The 20,622-nt window shown below is 52.3% G+C and overlaps 1 protein-coding gene across 4 annotated transcripts in view; it reads right to left on the bottom strand.

Annotated features, from left to right (window-relative positions):
- Positions 1–20,622, bottom strand: part of B3GNT2 (UDP-GlcNAc:betaGal beta-1,3-N-acetylglucosaminyltransferase 2) — a 202,103-nt gene that overhangs the window by 54,827 nt on the left and 126,654 nt on the right. Inside the window, exon 1 of one of the 4 annotated variants that reach the window (XR_014796525.1) lies at positions 11,834–11,920. The exons of the other annotated variants lie outside the window; for them this stretch is intronic. The gene's annotated coding sequence lies outside the window, so the exon portion shown is untranslated. Of the gene's footprint in view, positions 1–11,833; positions 11,921–20,622 lie in introns of those variants that run through there. 4 annotated transcript variants of the gene reach the window in all.

The following is a 20,622-nucleotide window of genomic DNA, read 5'->3' as shown; positions in this document are numbered from 1 at the left end:
AATCTGTAGGGGATAACTGCCAAGAGATAAGTCGATGATGGACAAGTAATTATCTCTGGATGGAGTGACTCTTTTTTCCTACTTTCAATTTCACTGTATTTTTCCAAGTTGTTTTTTTTTTTTTTTTTTTTTTACAATGAGCAATCATCACTTGATAAAAACAAGCAGAACACCAAACTTTGAAGCATCTCTTTCACACGACTGTTCTCAATGACCGTGCAACCATTCCCGAGAGGCCCTCTTCTAGACTCACCAGAGAAAACAGCATCCTCAGGGGCCCCGGGGGATACTGTGCAGGAAGTACACACACACACACACACACACACACACACACACACACAAAGACCCCTGCTGTTCTAGGACACAGCTCCTCGGCCCCAGCTCGGTGGCAGGAAGCCGCTCTCTGGGTGTTTCCTTTCAGAGCCACCACGTCCCCCAGCTGGAGAGGGTCAGGATGTGGCCCTGTTCCTCTGTTCCCATGCAGCCTCTGCGGGCGGGAGCCAGTGCCAGCCCGGGGGTGGGGGACTGGCCCCTGCTGAGAGGACATGCTTTCCTAGCACTCGGAGCTGCCAAGATCTCCGTGAAAATCCAACAGCACGGAGTAAGAACGCTGGACAGGGAGGCAGAAGTCCTACCTCTACAAAGCCGGCCACTGCGTCTGTCACCTCAGATGCGTCACCACACCCCTGGGAGCCTCAGTTAAAAATAAAAATAAAATAAAAATACCAATGATGGCCCTCTCACGGGGTTTTTTTCAGGAGGACCGAATGGGATGATGTGATTGCAGAGCATTCTGCAGCCTGTGAAGAACCATCCTCATTCATGGTGGTAAGCTAATTAGGAGTGGGGGGGATGGGGTGGGGGAAATAGACCCCCATCGTGATTTGCAGAGCTAATATGATGGCGGCAAGTTTGGAGATAACAACAGTATTTCTCCGTTCTCTTGTCTCCTAACCACCCTGCCTGCTCCCCCACCCATGGGGGAATCTGTGGCAGGTGTGGTTGCAGGTGCAGGCTGCCCTGCGCTCACAGTACTCAAGGGGGCCTCCTTCCTGCCTCCTCCTCGCACGGCTCAGTGGGCACGCGTGTGGCAGGAAAGCCTGGCTTACGAGAGATCAAGTGGAAGGGAATGGTGCCTAGCAAGTGTTTCTCTGCTGGCCCATCGCTAACCCTCTCATTGAGGAGAGGCTCCTCGTGGACCCCGGCTGGGACATCTTCCCAGTCCCTGCCACTGTGCTCCACACAGATGCAGGTGATGAATACGTTTACCGCCTTAGTTTGAAAAGGCCAAGCTCACACACTCTCAAAACAGGTGCAGGGGTGAGGAGGAGACATGTTAGGTCCAGGGGGGTCGGGTCCAGGCTAGACCCCGCCCCTTCTCTGGCTGATGTTCCCTCTTCCCTCTGGTCTCTGAGACCTGCTGAGGGATGACGTGGTGGGCGAGCAGCCAAGAGAGGGTCATGGCCCTCCAGCAGCACGAGGGACTGGGGTGGTCACGGGGACCCTGTGGCTCATCCTAACCAGTCGAACAGCTGGGCCGACCCAGCTCTGCCTCTGGGGCAGCTGGCGCAGAGGGGTCAGACGACATACGGATAGAGGCACCCGCATTCTGGGACCTGGAGGATTCTGGTCGCCAATTCCAATGTGTGTGTTGGCGGGGGGGGGGGGGGGGGGGGGGGGGGGCGCGGGAAGGATGTCCCACACCAACAAGCAGTTCTCGGACACCAGCTGCTGTCCTACAGATCCCCTCAATTCTGACACTGCCCACTGGAGCCAGCATCAGACTCCACAGGCCAAGGCCCCCAGGGCTGCGCTGCCTCATTCGGATGCCGGCGGCAAGCAGGGGTCCTCAAACTTTTTAAAGTGGGGGCCAGATCACGGTCCCTCAGAGAGCTGGAGGACCGGACTATATGAACTACTAATTCCTACTGTAACACCTCGGCTGCGCTCACTGCCCAAAAAACCTGGCAGACCGGATCAGACTCCTCTGCGGGCCGCATGTGGCCCGCGGGCCGTAGTTTGAAGACCCCTGGTAGACGTTCCGCCGCGTTAGGTTTGATTCACTTGCTAGAATGTCTCCAAAACTCGGAAACATTTCACTTACTAGACCACAGGTTTCTCATAAAAGGGTATAACTCAGCAAGCGCCAGATGAAAGAGACACGCAGGGCAAGGCAGGGGAAAGGAGCACAGGGCACCCTCTCCAAACACATCACTCCCTGCGTGTCCACATGTTCACCACCCCGACGCTCTCCCAACCCCGCCCTCTGGTGTGTATGGAGGCTTCATTGCCTAGGCAGGATTGACTGACTAAAGCATTGGCTATTTGGCCATTGATTCAACCTCCAGCCCCTCTCCCCTTCCCAGGGGCGGGGTGGGGGAGAGTGGGGTGGGACTGAAAGTTCCAACCCTCTAATCGTCTGGTTGATCCTCCTGGCAACCAGCCCCCAATCTCAGGGGCAATCTAAACAGACACCTTCCTGGGTCTCTCCTCACAGGAAATTCAAAGGGTTTTAGGAGCTGTGTGCCACAAACGAGGAGGAGGATCACATACAGATGGCTTTTTCTAAATCACACTATCGCAGGATGTCACGGGCCTCCCCTGTCCAATGGAGACGCCAAAGCCTGCCCCACTGAGGGGGCTCTGGTGAGGACTAGGGAGACAGCCCCCGGGAAAGCACCTGGCAGGGCGCCTGCGTGCAGCTCACTTACCAAGCACCACGTCAACGACAGCCAGCCACCTGTTACAGATGGTGACAGAGGGTGACTGCGTGTGTGGCGATCATGATGCAGGGCATACCAATGTTTCCTTAGGAAGCTGTCCATCAGAAATCAACACCATATTGTGTGTCAATTATACTTCAATGTTTTTAAAAAGCCACTTGTTGCCCCTTGGTTTCCCTGCCTGTAAAAGGGGGTGATAGGACAGCGCCACCTCCCAAACTTAATGTGAGGAGTGCTGATCGCTCTCTGATCACCGGTCTCTCAAACTGATCACAGGGGCCATCCCTACAAGAACTACATAAGCATGGCAATTGCTCTCTGACTTTCATAAGGCCCTGGCTGGCAGAGATCCCTACTGGTCAGTCTCACTCACACACACACACACACACACACACTCACACACACACACACACACACACACACACACACACTCACACACACTCACACACACACACACACTCACACACACACACACACACACACTCACACACACTCACACACACACACACACACACACTCACACACACACACACACACACACACACTCACACACACTCACACACACTCACACACACACACACACACTCACACACACACACACACACACACACACACTCACACACACACACACACACTCACACACACACACACACACACACACACACACTCACACACACACACACACACTCACACACACTCACACACACACACACTCACACACACACACACACACACACTCACACACACACACACACACACACACACACACACTCACACACACACACACACACACACACACACCGTCCGCTATCAGGGCTCCAGGCCTTCTTGCATCCTTGCAGCCCAAGGACGGCCTTGTCTCCTTTCCCTCAGGCAGCTGTCCCACCCGCCCTTCTAGGAAACCTGCTTGTACGGAAGGGACGGGGGTTCCAGATCATCTCTTTTCCAGTTGCCCCACAGATAAGCACACAGGCCATTTTTGGTTTGTGAGTTTCACCACTAACGGTCATAGGAACTGCGGACGGTAAAAATAGCAATTCTTGGGGAAGTTACAACGTCCTCCCAGACTGGTTCCTGAATTTGCTCCAGGGAACGGTGGCAACCACCAAGACGTTTGCATTACACGTGAGGCCCAGACACGGAGGGGTGGGTCGCCCAGGGAGAAATTTTAACCTGTGACAGCTGCCTGTGAATGCATCCCACTGTCAGAGGGACACCCAGGCCTCCTCGGGCCCTGCCTGCAGACAGCTCAGGCAACGGAAATACTCTCAAAAAATGAGTCATGAAAAGAAAGCAGAAAAATGAGTGAAACCAGGCTCTCTTCTCCATTTCACAAAGCAGGGAGAGGTGCGGCAAACCATGCCAGGGGGCCCTGCTTTTGAAATCCAGGCATCCCGCCCGCCCCCCCCGCCCCCCCCCCCCCCCCCCCCCCCCGCCATACTTCCGCCCTTGGGGCTGAGGTCGAGAGAGGAAACTGAAACTTAGAGCAGGCAGGAAAGCCCCGGCAGGAAGCTGGCAGCCTCTCGGTCCAGGCTGCCAGGACAACTAGAGAGGGTGGGCTTGGGGAGGCCAAGATATGTCCTGATCCATTCATCCACATGAGAGGCCCTCCCCTTGGGGCAGTATCCAATAACAGCACTTCTCGCATATTCCATTTCATTTCAGCCACCCCTGGAAGGAGTCAGGTGCAGGGTGGTTGTACCCATCTTCACAGGTGAGGAAACTGAGGCCTCGAGACATGAAGTCACCTGCCTGAATTGACGTGACTCAGAAGCAGCTCAGATCCGCCTTGAGTTCTCTCACACCACGTCCGGCGTACATTCTCCGCCCAGCCTGCCCGTCGAACCAATGGCACGTGGCTTCCCCCCTCCCCCCGCCCCCCCAAGCGCTCCCACCTCCGTGAGGGCCTGCGTGCTGGGTGCGAAGCCCCAGGCGCGGGCGCTGCCCTCCCGCCTCCCTCACCGCCAGGGAGTGTGCGGGGAGGGGCTGCCCACAGCAGCGTCTGCGCAGCTGGCCAGCCTCTGCCGGAGACTGACATCCAGGGCTTTTTCCATAACGTGAGCTGGCGGCCTTCCCGCTCACCACACCTGGGAAAATGACTCAGGTGGCCGTGGGCTGCGCCTGTCACCCTCGGGCACAGAGGACGCCACGTCGTGTATGAAGCACCTCGGAGAGGGAGCACCTGCCCCGGCTTTCCCCGGCTTCTATTCAGTAAAGGCCATGCTGTCTGTCGACCTTCCGAGTGTATCTGGTGCCAGGCTGACAGGAAAGGGCTTCAGAGGTTGTGCCCCCGATAAGCTCACTTCCCCTTCGGAGGCCTCTCTGCAGGCGGTCCCTGTCCCACCCCCCACCACGCCTCTAGAGAACGTCAGGCCCAAGCGCTCCAGCTCTCCCCTTCCCGTCCATCCGGCTGCTTCAAGCTCCGTCTGACTGTGCGGCCTCTTTTCTCAGTACCCGAGGCCTGTGCTGCAGGCCATTCTGACCGCTCAGGGACGGCAGGAACAGAGAGAGGCTCAGGCCCAGCGGTGGCTCCCCGGCTCCCTCCCTCCGGAGTGGCCGTTTCCAAGCCTGACGTCACAGGTCCCGGCTCGTGATTCCAGATTCAGAGCCCCAAGGTGGGCATCGCAGGAAGACCTTACCTGGTCATCGCACGAAGGCTGGGCTCGCCTATTTGGCTTCCTTCTCTGCCCCAAACAAAATGGCCAGCAACGTCTGTAGCAGCCTGTCCGAGGCAGGAACAGAAAAGACTCCTCCTAGCCAAGCCCCCACCCCACCCCTGTCCCAGCAGGGGATGACTGCAGAGAGGATGGCAGGGGAGGCGGTGGCGAGCTGGATTGAGACTATAACTGGCCTCGAGTCACCCATTGCTCTGCCTTTCTCGGGTGGTTAAAACGAGCTTGAGTCTGATTATCCAAGGGGCCGTGGGTCTGGCTAGCCCACCTGCAGAGAGGCCTCCAGAAGTCAGCCTTCCATCGGTTATCAGCTCTGAAACCCTTTCCTGTCGAGACTGGTTTCAAGGCATTAATTAATATATTTTTAATTAAGACCATTTTTTAGAGCTTTTTTTAAAAAAATGTGTTTTATTGTTAGGATTATTAGATATGTCCCTTTTCCTCCCCAATGACCTCTCCCAGCCTGCTCCCGCCTCCCAGCATAGGCCTTCACCCCCTATTGTCTGTGTCCATTGGTTATGCCTCTATGAGTGCACACAAGTCCTTTGGTTGATCCCTTACCACCACTGCGCCATCCAACCCTCTGCTGCCTTCCCTCTGAGGTTTGCCGGTCTGCTCAGTGCTTCCATAGAGCTGTGCTAGACTCCCAGAACAAATGAAGAGAAGGTACAGAGAGTTCCCACAGACCCCCTGTCCCATTGTGGGTACAGAATAAAAACGGCAACAAGTTAGGTACCTATCAATAATAACTTGACGTCACAGGTCCTGGCTCTTGATTCCAGATTCAGAGCCCCAAGGTGGTCTTTGCACAGGGGGTTTATGTCAGGAGGTCTACTAACACCCGCCTAGCCTTCCCCATTACCAACATCTCCTGCCATACTGGTATATTTGCTACAACCGATGAACGTACGTCGGTAAATCATAATTACCAAAAAAGCCCATGGTTTACTTTAGGGTTCACTCTTGGGGTTGCCAAGTGTACCCACGTCGAACAGAACTACAATCAACTGGATGCGAGGCAGGCGACCAGCATTGCTTTCGGAGACGCCCAAATAGGATGCTTCTGACCTCCGTCTGGGAACACTCACTGGGTGTATGGGCAGAGCTGCCCACAAACAAGTTAGACGCGTGGCTTAGGTATTTTCTTTTCTTAAATCTGGTTTGAGGCTGCTCTGAGGCTGAAAATAATCGTTGGCTCCTGGGAGATGTGGCTATTGGGTTGCCCAACATTTGTTCATGGGCGATGCGGCGACTCGGCGATGACAGACCTGACCTTCTCCCTCCCCCAGGCTGGAGGGAAGGCTGCGACTAGGCCCTGGGCAGAGAAAGGTGCTGTTTAGACTGGACTGTGGCTCTGAGCCTGAAATAATCCAGACCGGAGGCTTTCGTGGTGATCTTGTCTGAGTCAAGGGGATCAGGCCACACATTTGGGGTAGGTGCGTGGCGACAGGTGACTGTCCCTACCAGAAAGGGGTGTTCTCACTGTCAGTCATCCTGTGGGAGTCAAGGAAGAGTGCCTTAGGCTGGGGGGGCGGGGGGGAGGGGGGTGTTCCTCCTCTCTCTGGGGAGTAAATGGGCCTGGAGATGGCTGTTGGCGGGGCTGGCATGGCCCCTGCCAGCTGGAGGCCTGCGGGTTCAGACAGTTCTCTCCTGAGGCAGATGGGAATTCCTTTCTACTACAGTCTCTTTTCTGTATCCCTGGCTGGGTCAAAAGTCATCCACCATCAACTACCGTCAACCACTCAGGGGAGCATTCAAGAAACTCCTCCCCATCCACTTCAAACCACAGCCTTCTCTATTGGAGTGAGCATTCTGCCCACCCAGCTGCATGCTCTTTAGGGGTCAAGGTCATCTTTGTCTCTCCCCTCCCACACCCCTAGAGCTGTAAACCCGCTCTCCCGAAGTCCAGCAGTTAATCCTCAAAGTTCTTTCCATTTCTTCCAGTGCGCCCAGCGGGTTCTCACGCAAAGCAGATACCTGAAATTCCGCTCGCACATGCCAACACGCACCCCTTCCCCTGCATACAACCGTGGTCCCAGGAGCCTCTGCCACATGCCTGTGACGTGTCATGCGCACCCTGCCCTCGGCAGCCCAATGCTAGCCTGCTCTGAAAGGATCCCCCTCCCAACACGAGGTGCCCGCTCTATCGTGGTGATCACTGACAACGTGTGCTATTTAGCAACCAGAGCCAACCAGCGTGCAAGAAAGTGTTTGAGGGAAACCGAGAAGCCTCCCCTCTACATCTGCCCTGGGTTAGATTCTTGGGGAAAGAGCATCTTAAAGAGGCAGACGCCAGTCAGGGTGCCCTGAGCCTCTCCATGCCCGAGGCTGTAGGAGAGACATGCAGAGACTCTGTCTCCCTGGAAGAAACTTTGGGTTTAGTCTGGAAGATAAGCGTGACCATATTTGCTGCTTGCTTGCACAGCCCCAGTTTACACTGTAATCAGCCTTGGTGCCCCTTTCACTCTTAAAGATGCCATGGTTATACAGTTGCCACGGAGATAAAATGTGTGAAAAGAGAACTTAGGCATCCAGGTGGGACACACAGCTGGGTAAAGGACCGTCAGGAAGTTGGGTAGAGGAGAGACCGAGTGCCCAGGTGTTTCCGTGGCTTCTCAGGACCACGAGGGCTCCAGGGGGAAACAGAAACCAAACATTACCACTGGTAATAATATGTAAAGGGAGCTGGCCAACCTTGATGGCTCTAAATGGTCCGAGCTATTAGCTCATTGACTCTAGGTTGAGTCACAAGTGGTAAAATGTAAAAAGAGCTGGCTAACCGAAACCAAACCTTGTTCCCTGGTCATAAAATGTAAAAAAGAGCTGGCCAACCTGGATGGCTCTGAATGGTTGAGATAGTGGTAGTTGAGGCAACTTTAATTTGTTGATCATATGTAAATTCTTGTTGATTTCCTGTTGTCGGAATTTCCCGCCTAAGAGATGTCTTTGTCTCAGAATCTCAATAAAAGGAGTGGTAAAAGGCCAGAAGTCCTCCCTGAGAGGTGGACTCCCGCATGGCCCCATTTTCCCAAATTAACTCTTTTCCAGTCCCAGTCTCTCTCTTCATTTTAGTCTGCGGCCTTCTCCAGAAACCGGACTTTGTGTGGGCCCTGAGCCACGCGGGTTGTGTTAAGGGATCCCACATCATCTAAGGCTCCTTTCCTTAGCAGCCCCCTACACACCTCTCCTGGCAGAGACAACAGGCTTCTGAAGAGGGGGAGACACACAGGTGTAGACACAGCATAGCTATGGATTTAAAACCAATGAAGGCTACCTTGCTGTTACACACACCACACCACAGGTTCTGAATGCAGAGTGAAAAATAGCTTAGGGAGAGAGAGAGAGAGAGAGAGAGAGAGAGAGAGAGAGAGAGAGAGAGAGAGAAGAGAGAGAGAGAGAGAGAGAGAGAATATGTCTGACTGTATTTTAGAGGCCCAAGTAAATTATTAGGGGTTCCCATCCCTGTGGCTGGCCCTGCTGTTTCTATGCACTGGCTCACCCCACCACCATCCCAAGTTTGCAGAGCTCTTCCTATGGGCCAGGTTCCCATGCTCATTGTTGAGGAGACCCTTGGTCAAATGCCAAGGGTGACGGCTCTTTTATCCCCTGCCTTCGAAGCAAGGAGCTAACAGGACACCTGGCTTGGGTGGCCACGCTCAGCTCAGTTACTTACCCTTCTTGGAGTTAACCTCACTACCCACACCCCTGGATGTCCTCAGAGCACCCTGCTGCTTAATTCTGAGACCCCCAGCCCTTCCCTAGGGGACCGATAGGGACTCAACCACAGGCTGGGGGACTGGGAGAGAGGGACAGACCGACAGTGCCCTAATCATTGACATCCTTCTGCATTTTCCTGAAAAGGATAATTTTCAAAAAGTCGAAGACAGCACCAACGATGAAGCTTGAGGGCATTACGCTAAGCCAGTCACAAAACAACGACTGTATGATTCCACTCAGGTGGTGTATCTGACGTGGTCACAGTCACAGACGTGGGACGTTAGGATGGTGGTCGCCAGCCAGGCACTGGGGGAGGAGGCCCAGGGCAGCTGCCCTTCGATGGGCACAGAGTTTCCGTTCTATGAGACGCAAAAAGTCCTGGAGCTCTGTTTCACAACAATGCAGATGTTTTCAACACTCCTGAGCTGCGCCTTAAAGACGGTTAGCGTGGTAGGTTGTATAATGTGTGTCTTTTTTAATACACACAAAGCCAAAAAAAAAAAAACAAAAAAAAAAACAACTGCCTCTAAAGGTCTGGCACAAGGCAGTTTTCCGGAGTGAGGAAACTGTCCTATACCCTGGCCGGGCTAGTGGGTTGCACAAGCCTTTGCATGTGTTAAAACTCATAGACCTGCATGTAAAATGGAAGTCCACGATCCTACACGTTCATTTTTTAAAATTATAATTTAAAAACATGGCTTTTGCCCTAACCGGTTTGGCTCAGTGGATAGAGCATCAGACTGCAGGACTGAAAGGTCCCAGGTTTGATTCCGGTCAAGAGCATGTACCTTGGTTGCGGGCACATCCCCAGTAGGAGATGTGCAGGAGGCAGCTGGCCGATGTTTCTCTCTCATCGGTGTTTCTAACTCACTATACCTCTCCCTTCCTCTCTGTAAAATATCAATAAAATATATTTAAAAACAAAAAACAAAAACACATGGTTTTCACACCACGGTACACTGCACATGTATCAAAAATCTAGTTAATTCATGAGAAAACCAGCAGGATGGTAAAGCAAGTTCAAAAAGTATAGGAAGTACTACTTAAGAATCTAAAATAAATGGGGGCGGGGAATAATATTGAAATCATTGCTGAATTGTATCAGATAAAATAAAACCTGAGCCTTCTGACTAAAATATTTATCTTTGCACTACTGTACATCCATCCTGCATGGCTACCAGTTTTCCGCACTTCCCATATACGTTGTACATTACCCTAATCACCCGAATCAACAGTAAACCGAGCGTTAGACCAAGGGACACACGCCTAGGAAACCAGGTACTGCCCCAGGGCAGGCGGCCGGACCATGTCCACCCCAGCATGACCCCGGGGTTTGCTGGGATCCCTATGTCCTGGTTCCATGTCTTGGACAACTTTTCTTTTCTTCTTTTTTTTAATATACTTTATTGATGTTTTACAGAGAAGAAGGGAGAGGGATAGAGAGTTAGAAACATTGATGAGAGAAACATCGATCTGCTGCCTCCAGCACATCTCCTACTGGGGATGTGCCCGCAACCAAGGTACGTGCCCTTGACCAGGGAATCGAACCTGGGACCTTTCGGTCCTCAGGCCGACGCTCTATTCACTGAGCCAAACCGGTCTCAGCTTGGACGACTTTTTTTTTAACTGTCCCAATGCAAGCAAGCAGGGGGAGGAAATAGCGAGCGGCAGTGTCACCGAAGTGAGGGGCCCGGGGGCCCCTTGTGCAGAGGAAGCCAGCTGGTCCTCACGCTGGTAGGGCGTCGGGAGTTCTCAGAAACATGGGCGTTTAGAGAAAGGACTTCAAGAAAGAAAACCAGGAAGGGGTTTCTGGCTCCACAAACCACCTGCACCACCCTGGGGCCCCCCAGGCTCTTTCCTGGCCCAGGATGTCAGACCCCGCAGAGAGGTGCTCGCATCCGTCCCTCCAGGTTTCACAGCACCGTTCTGTCCTCCGCGGCTCAGGCGGGCCCTTCGCCTTTCCCTTCCAGGCACTGGAAATGGGACCTTGTGGGACCCACTATCTGCTCAGAGGGACACCGCAGAGTAAGCTCCAACATGTTGTGTGTGGGGAGAGAGGGGGGCTGGGCTCCTCTGGACACCTCCATCAGAATGGGAGGGGCTGCTTGCCACCAGCTGCAGGCGGACTTCTGCCTGCGGGTGGCTCTGGGTGACACAGGCCCCATGAAACCGGAGGCTCTGGAGACCTTGGCCCTGGGCTGCTGCAAGGTCTCCCTTCCTTTGTGGAGAGGGAGAGGCTAAGCCGCTCTGCAGGAAGAGGAATGCAGAGAATGTGTGTGACAGGGGAGCCCAGAGCCCCGGGCGGGCTGAGCCGCAGCCTGTAAACAAAGGCCTGAGAAATCCGGCTGGCCAGGGAGGCAGGGACAGCCCGGCTGGGCCCCCATAGGCCAGTCAGATGCCCTGTTTACAGTCCTGGCCACACTGGGGGCCCCTGGACTGGAAGCAGCTGAATGCTTCACCCCCTGGGTGACTATGAAGTGAGCACCTGTCGGGCGATTGGTTTCCCCTTGGCGTGGGTGCCCGCCAGCCTCCCTCCCAGGGCTTAATAATTCAGGCCTCTCAGCCACGCGGCCCGGGCCAGCCGCTGAGGCCGGTTTCTGTTTCCCTGCGTCTCTCCCCGTTCGCTGAGCTTGGGGGGGGGGGGGGGGGAGGATAGGTTCTAGGCCGACACTGAAACGATCCTGCTCTGCTCACCCAGCAGCCCAGGCAGTCCTGACTAACCTTCAGCTTCATCGCAGCCAGCAGCCGGCAGGGCACCGGGGAGGGGCGGGTGCTGTCCACAGCTCTGGTTACTGTCCCCTGGCAGCCACTCAGCCCCTCCCTTGGGATGCTAGATTCACACCTCACTGGACACAGTTCAAGAAGGAGAGTTCTCATTACCCTCCCTCCTCTTTGACCTTCTCCTCAGCTCCTCCTCCCCTCCCAGCCCACCCCCACCCCAGCCTTCAGGATTACCCAGCTGCCTCCATTCCCAGACCTGCAGGACTCCAGGCACACCCCTCCCTCATGACCCCAGATTCTGTTCTGCAACTGTCAGGTGTGAATGCCGCATCCATTTGCAGCTAGGGTTCAAGGTCTGCAGAAGGGGCTGCATGCAAACGGAGATACTAGACAAGAAATATAAATTTAGAAGGCATGGGGAGCCAGGCACAGACCTTACACTCTAGTGGAGAGGCTCTCTGAAACCTCAGACCCACAAGCTTTTATCTATACTAATAAAAGGGTAATTTGCAAATTGGTCAGGACACCCTCACAGTAATGATCAAACAGTAGGCTGCTTGGGGCAACCAGGCCGGCAGGGAGCCACCATGTCAGGGGGGTGGGGAGGGCAGTTGGGGGAGACCAGGGAATAGTTTGGGGCAATCAGGACAGCAAGGGGGTGCAGTTGGGGGCAACCAGGCCAGCAGGGAATAGGGGCAGTTGGGGGAAACTAGGCCAGCAGGGGTAGCAGGGAGGGCAATTAGGGGCAATCAGGTCAGCAGGCAGAGGCAGTTAGGGGTGATCAGGCTGGCGGGGGAGGGGGCACAGTTAGGGGTGGTCAGGCCGGCAGGCAGGTGAGCAGTTAGGAGCCAGCAGTCCCAGCTTGTGAAAGGGATGTCTGAGGGGTCCCAGACTGGAGAGAGTGCAGGCTGGTCTGAGGTGACGCGACCCCACTCCACATGCGAATTTCATGCATCAGGCCTCTAGTTTACTAGAATACACATTTGCCCTTTTAGCAAAGGAAACAGGCATACCAATGGTAAAGTTTAGTAAACAATAAAAGGATTTTCAGGTTAGGGCAGTGGCACCACAGTTTGCCAACCAGACCACAGGGTTAGGGGAGAGCCTTCAGCCATTCGGCCAAAAGCAGGGCCATATTATGCTGACTTTCAGCCCTTGCTGAATACCAGAGTCCATTAGCCTTCCAGCGGACTTCTTGCATAATGATGCTCACTGCGTGTTGGCCTTAGCCTCTGGCAGGTGAGGAGGGTGATGGCTCTCTGACTGAGGAGCATTCCCTCTGGAAGGACAAAGGGAGGCCTGGTTCCTGGCATTCCTGTCACTGTCCTGAGTCAGGAAACGCGGCCACTGAAAGAGCACCCCCCCAGGCTTGGGTAGAGGCCATTGCTGACCCGGCTGGGCCTCCCAGGGTGCCCCACGGGGGACACGCACGGGTCTGACGCAGCACAGGGGTATGGGATTCCTGGTAGTGGCACTTCTAAGGGGGAGCCGAAATGGGGCTATGGCTACTGCAGCCACAAAGCCAGCCAGCTCACATGGCACAGGTGAGAAGCCCTCTGCCTTACCACGTGTCGTCTCCAGCGGAGGTCCCGGCAGGAGCTTCAGAGGAAGCGGGGGAGAAGGAACATGGGAGTTCAGAGGAGACAGCGGTCCCCGGAGGAGCCCGGGAAGTCTCCTCACGCTGGGGCGGCAGGAGCCATCTCCAAGAGGCTGACCATTTCTGTACCACTTTGGTGAGCTCGGCTTTGCTGGCTTTGGCACCCATTCAGAACCTCCTGGACGGGAGGCAAGGAAAATACCTCTTATACAACCTTCGTGCGCAGCTGCACTTTCAAAAAGCCACAGGATGCCACTGACTCAGAATAACATCGCTTTGATCTGAGGCTGCTCCATCGCTGGGTCCCAGGCCAGGGCCGGCCCCTCACATCCTCACCACAGCCTTGTGGGGTGGGAATTCACACCCTAAGATAATGGAGGGGGGCTCCAGCGTGAAGCAACGATTCCTGAATGAACTCTCTTCACCTGGGGTTTCTACCAATCACAGTTTGGACCCAACTGTAGGTTGTCCCATTTCCCTGCCAAAAGTCCTTTAGCCGAAACCAGTATGGCTCAGTGGATAGAGCATCGGTCTGCGGACTGAAAGGTCCCAGGTTCGATTCTGGTCAAGGGCCTGTATATTGGTTGTGGGCACATCCCCGATAGGGGGTGTGCAAGAGCCAGCTGGTCGATGTTTCTCTCTCATCTATGTTTCTAGCTCTCTTTCCCTCTCCCTCTCTGTGGAAAATCAATAAAATATATATATATATTTTAAAAACTACTTTAGAAGCCTGTCACGAAAAGACCACCTAGAGGATACGAAATGTCAAGAATAGAGACAGAACGTAGGTTGGCCATGGCCTTGGCCTGGGGGAGGGATGGGGAGGGTAGGAACTTGACGGGCACAGGGTTCCTTTTGGGAAGATGGAAATGTGGTAACGTTGGTTGGGAAGACGGGTGCACAACTCTGTGAGTGTACTATAAACCATTGAATTATAGGCTGTAGAGGGGTGCATTATACGGTATGTGAGTTACATTGCAATAAAGCTGTTAGAAAATACATATTTTGACTTACAAGATGATCAGTCACTTGGCCTATGGGTCTGCATCCAGCCTCAGGTCAGCTATTCCTCGGCCCAGCATGCCCTCCTCCAATGCACGGTGATGGCTCCTGGTGCCAAGGGCTATGTCACTCCCCCGCCCCCTCCTCCCTGACCTTCCTCATGGCGGCACACTTGCCTCCCCGGCAGTCGGGCCCCATGGCCCTCCATCCGACGCTTCTGTGTTACAAGGGCCCAGTGACAGCTCACCTACCTGCAACCCTCGTGAGCGTGGAAGGGGAGGAGCCGCTTAGGGTTGTTAAGAACATGGCAGGAAGTGAGCAGCAGAGGCTCCAGGTGAAGGGAGGACGACGGTGGAAGGCCACCTTGTAACCCACCCCAGACTCGGGGGCCCAGAACTATCTAGGCTTGCACTCGGCTGGTGGTCAAATGAAGCCTAAATGTGCAAAGCAAAGTCAACACAAGATCTCTCAAAGCTGCACTCCCACCTGGCCGGCGAGGGTCGGTGGTTGAGCATCGACCTATGAACCAGGAGGTCACAGTGCAATTCTTTTTTTTTTTTTTTTTTTTTTTATTGATGATTTTACAGAGAGGAAGGGAAGGGATAGAGAGCTAGAAACATCGATGAGAGAGAAACATAGACCAGCTGCCTTCTACACACCCCTGACCAGGGATGTGCCTGCAACCAATGTACATGCCCTTGACCGGAATCGAACCTGGGACCTTTCAGTCCACAGGCCGACACTCTATCTACTGAGCCAAACCTGTTTCGGCTACAGTTCAATTCTTGATCAGGTTCTATCCCTAGAGTGGAGTATGCAGCTGATCAATGAGTCTCTCTCATCATTGATGTCTCTCTTTCTCTTTCTCCCTCTCCTGTCCTCTCTGAAATCAATAAAATAAAATAAAATAAAATAAAATAAATTTTAAACTATACTCCCTCCCATCACAGGTCAGTCCCAAGGCCTTTGGATGGTCTCCCTGAAGGTCAGTGAGCCTTCATGCATTGATTCCCATCACTGGGCGGGGTATGGCCACAGCTCTTGGGCAGATAACCCCCAGTTTAAGCAACCTGGTCCAGGGCTCCAAATCTCCTCCCGTTTATCTGAGCAAACCATGTTGTGCCAGGAGGTCAAAACATTGTTGTGCCTGGCCCAGTGGTTCTCAGAGGGTGACCCCAGGATCAGCAGCATCAGCTTCGCGTGGTAACGTGTTAGAAATGCAGTCTCTCCAGCTTTCTAGACCGACTGAGTTGGAAATTCTGGGGATGGGATCCAGCCATCTGTGTTCTAACAAGACAGCCGCAGGCGTCTGAAGCACATTAAAGTTCGAGAATTGTGTCCGAGTTCCAAGGCCCAGGGGCAGACAGACTTGTGCTGCTGTGTATCCTCACCTCCTCGCTGGTCCACCTTGTACATGCCATCGTGAAAATTTTATTGAATGAGTGAATGAGTGAATGAACGAATGAATGAATGGTTTAGCTTCATTTGTCACTAACTGTTTCTCTCCAACCAGGTGCCAACCAGGACATTTGCAAGCTGATAAAAAAGAGAAGGGTGTAGGGATATCTGATCATTCTCTCCAGCTTCTTGTTGGCTCCGTCTGGTCCCTGAATTATTAAGCAGGACTCAGCCCATTTCACGTTTTCTGTTTAGAGATGAGGCCTCGGCTCTTTGACAGCTCCTTCCTAATCTTCAGAGACAAAAAAGCTCTTTCTATTTGATCTCAGAGCTAGCTCCTCCCTGCAATCATTCTGACCCTGGGAGGAAAGGGAGGGTGCAGCGGGGAGGATATTTGTACATTTTCAAGTTAAAGATGTAGCCCCAAGTATTATACATCTGGCTCCCCGGAGAACAACAACCACGAAGAATACACACTAAGCATTTCTTAGAAATCCTGGCGGTTAGGGGGTAAACAGACTACACACAACAAAAACGTAGACCGGTTTCCCTTTTATGCTCACTTGTGGCCAGAGGCTGGCTGGGTGGGGTTTGGTGCCTTCCCTCTTTTGATTGTGAATCATGGGCCAACTTTCTGATTCTCTGCTACGGCCACTTGCCTCAAAGCCAGGATTTCGCCGGGCTCACACTTACTGAAACCATTGGCTCTGCCACCCAACCCCGTTCCCTTTCTCCTGTGACCAGACACATTTCAGCTGGCAAGATGCTGACCGCAGACAGGCCGGGCACACGGCCAGCGCACGGAGGTGCCGTCTGTCTCCGGAGCTCAGGCTGCCCGCCACGGCCCCGCCCTTTAAGGTCAGCACCCTCAGCTGACACACGGACCACTCCCTGGGGCTCCCCACTCCCACCGGACCGCTAGCACTTTCCCCCTCTCTCTTTCTTTAGAGCCGGGCTTCTGCAGCCGCGTTATAGAACAACCAGGCCCAGAAGCTCACTGTCCCTTGTTTTCTGGACCGAAGGCTCATAATGGAAAAAACAAAACCAAAAGTGCTCCCCATCCTCCTAACGGATAACCAGGGTTTGAGTCCTGGGAGTTTGGGTTTCCCTCGCCCAGAGTGTCAGCCTTTATGTTTACCAAGTAGGTAAAGAGCTGGTGGGAGGAGAGGGTGGGCAGCTAGAGAGGGGATCCCCTCCAAGTGCAGAAAGGAAGGGGAGTACCGACCCACAGGGAGACACACCAGGAACGGGGTTACCCTGAGGGTGAGAAGCAGGGGCACCGGGGGTGGTGGCCTGAGCACCCCCACAAAGCGGCGTCCTGGCTTAGAAGAGGAGCCATGAGCCCGGAAGAGACCACGAAGGCAGTGGACAAAGGGCCCGTGGAGGCACAGCCAATGCTGGACTGACGTGCAAACGCCTCCCAAGCCTGGGCAAGCCTGGGCTTCTCATGCGCAGCCGCGGCTGGGGGGAGCTGGGGAGAGGGGTGGGGTGGGAGAGGAAGGGGGGGAGCTGGGGAGAGGGTGGGGTGGGAGAGGAAGGGGGACACTAACAGTGCCAGACTGTCTTCCTACCCTCGGGGGCAGGAGCCAGATGAGATTGATTGGTCATTCCTTACACGCTGAGGATTTTGAGGGGGGAAAATTCACCTCTCCAATATTATCAGCTTCCAGAGACAGGGAACAGATCTTATACTTTTATGTTCCCGCCGCAGCACCTCACCTGTGCCTTTGTTTTGCAATCGCTTCAGACTTACAGAAAAGTTGTAACGATAATACAGAGTTCCAATATACCTTTCACCCTACTGGTCCATTTTTTGAAAAATGGGTTGTTTTCCTTACTCCTGAATTGTAAGCATCCATTACATATTCTGAATACAAGTCCTTGGTCAGATATACAGGGTGGGCAAAAATAGGTTTTCGGTTGTAATACAAACAAATATAATAATTAGTTTGCCTGATGTGGCTCAGTGGTTGAGCGTCGACCTATGAACATGCCTGGGTTGCAAACTCAATCCCCAGTGTGGGGCATACAGTAGGTAGTTGATCAATGAGATTACCTCTCATCATTGCTGTTTCTCTCTCCCTCCGCCCCCCCCCCTCTCTCTCTCTTTCTCTTCCTCTATGAAATCAATGAAAATATATTTCAATAATAATAATAATCAATAAAATATGTAAGAATGAATTCTGCTTTGCATACTCATAACTGTAAACCCATTTTTGCCTACCTCTGTCTGAATTGCAAATATTTTCTTCCAAACTTTTATTTGCTTTTCATTTCCTTAATGGTATTTTCCAAAGACCAGATGCTTTTCTGGGACATTGTTTATTAGAATGAATTTCAATTTGTCCAAAAAAAAAAAAAATCTTTTTGGGTGGTGCTTTTCTTGTGTGTCCTGTCAAGTAAAGTTTTGCCTACCATAAGTTTATGAATTTATCCTATGCTTTCTTTTGCAAGGTTTGTTACTTTTAACACACCTCGGGTGATTAGTTAACATCTGAAACACCCTAATTGTGAATAACACTCCAGAGGTGATTATTTAGCAGTTCAAAAATGCTATTACCTACACCAGAGGGTTTGTTAATTGGCCTAGGGGAAGTTAGAGATGTGTTTTCATGTTATGCATGATATCACGTCATATCAAGTCATGTCATAGTCATAATCAAGATACAGCAGTTGACTAAGACGTGGTGTGGGCTGCAGGAAGGAGTGATAAGGGTCTATGGGGCAGGCCTTTGTGGTCTAACACCTTCCGTAAGCATTTGAGGTGTGGTCCTGAGCCCACCCACTTCGCTGAAAGGCCCATCAACCACAAGGTGAGCAGACACTGCAGCTCAGGGGTGACATCACCTCAGAGAGGACCTTTCCGTAAAGGGGCCAGGTGGGTTCTCAGGACAGAGAGCAAGACTTCGAGCAGGTTGTAGCGCCATATTTGTGACTTTTCACTGCAAAGCATTCCTGTATCTGGTGGCCTTTGGTCCCAGGCTTGCTTTCAGTGGAGCTCACATCCAGTAGGAGGTCCATGTGACCTTAAGGATCCCACACTAACCAAAAGAATCTGAGGGCTGATTGCTTAATGGCCAAATCAGCGTAGGTCAGATCACATCTGGAAAGGAGGGGAAACCAGTCCAGGTAAAAATAAACAGAATTATTGTGGGGATGCCTTCAAAATGTGAATTCTACTGGAAGGAAGGATGCCTTCCCTGTTTTGGAGAGTGTGGCCCACACAGGCCCACATTAGGCCAGAGCTCTGCACTCTGGGACAGGGACCCTGTGCTTCAGAACAGCCTCTCTTCCACGGCTGTGCCTGGACTCTGTCCCACCTGCTACCAGAACCCTCCGTCAGACTCTAAATGTTTCTCTCTATAATCAGGACCCACCTCCGATTATAGTCTTCTTCCTGTGATGTGCCCCTCAGCCAAGGCCAGAGGGGCCTCTATCCTCCGGGACAGTCACACCGGGCCAAGTGGGATACACCCTGCCAGGGAGTGAGGCCCGGGTCCGTGCCTCTGCCTTCGAGTGCAGTCACACCCACACCCAGCCTCCATCCTGACTCCCCCATTCATTATCACACAGCAGCTCTTGTCATTGCAAAGTCAGAAACGTGGGAAAACAACCAAAATCCCACCAACTGGCAAAGGATTTGAACAGAAATTTCTCAAAGAAGATATATACATGACCAATAGGCACATGGAAAGATGCTCACCATCCTTAGTCAGTAGGAGAGTACAATTCAAAGCCACAGTGAGATACAACTTCACACCCATTAGAATGGTTATTAACAAAACAAGCAAACAACGGAAAATAGCAAGTGTTGGCGGAAATGTGGAGAAGTGGAAAAGCTCATGCATTGCTGGCGGGGATGTGAAATGGTGAAACTGCTGTGGAAGCCAGTTCGGTGGTTACTCAAAAAACTAAATACAGACTTACCATATGATCCAGCAATTCCACTCCCACGTACATCGCCAAAAGAATTAAAAATAGATGCTCACCCAAAAATGGTACTCAACTATGCATCCCCTTCTTCATGACAGCCAAACGTGAGAACAACCCCTGTCCCCCAACTGAAGGATGGATAAACAAAATGTGGCATAGCCACGCAACATAATATTATTCGTCAATTCACAAGGAAGGAAGTACTGACACATGCTGCAGTGAGGCTGACCCCTGAAGACAGCATGCTGAAAGAAGCCAGACTCAAAAGGCCACATGCTGTATGATTCCATCTATATAAAATGTCCAGAATGGGCAAATCCATAGAGACAGAAAAGGTTAGAGGTTACTGAGGGCTGGGGAGAAGAGTTATGGCCAATAGGTCTGATGATTTTTTTTGCGGGTAATAAAAGGGTTCTGGAATTAGGTACTGGTGATGGTTACACAACTCTGAATCTTCTACAAACCACGGACTCATATTTTTTAAATGATAGATGTTTGTAAGTGAATGGTAAAGTTTATGATATGTGAAATTATATCTCCGTCAAAAAAGCACATCCTAATAAAAGCAAGGTATGCACATTTAAAACACACACACACACACACACACACACACACACACACATATCCTATCAACCTACCATATGCATTCCGGGTTTATGGTGTCTATATAGGTACTTTAAAAAAAGACACCACAATATTTACATTACTTGTTAACATGTATTTATCGCATAACATTTTTTAATATCTGCTCATGTCAATAAATATAGATCCACTTTTATACATTGTCTCTTAATATCAGATATTTAGGCTGTTGCCAGTTTTTTTTTTTTATTTACCAACAGCACCCTTGAATATTCCT

The sequence above is a fragment of the Pipistrellus hanaki genome (genome assembly GCF_964339955.1).
Source record: "Pipistrellus hanaki genome assembly, chromosome: 12".
Classification (NCBI taxonomy): domain Eukaryota; kingdom Metazoa; phylum Chordata; class Mammalia; order Chiroptera; family Vespertilionidae; genus Pipistrellus; species Pipistrellus hanaki.
This window is presented reverse-complemented; position numbering and strand designations above follow the sequence as displayed.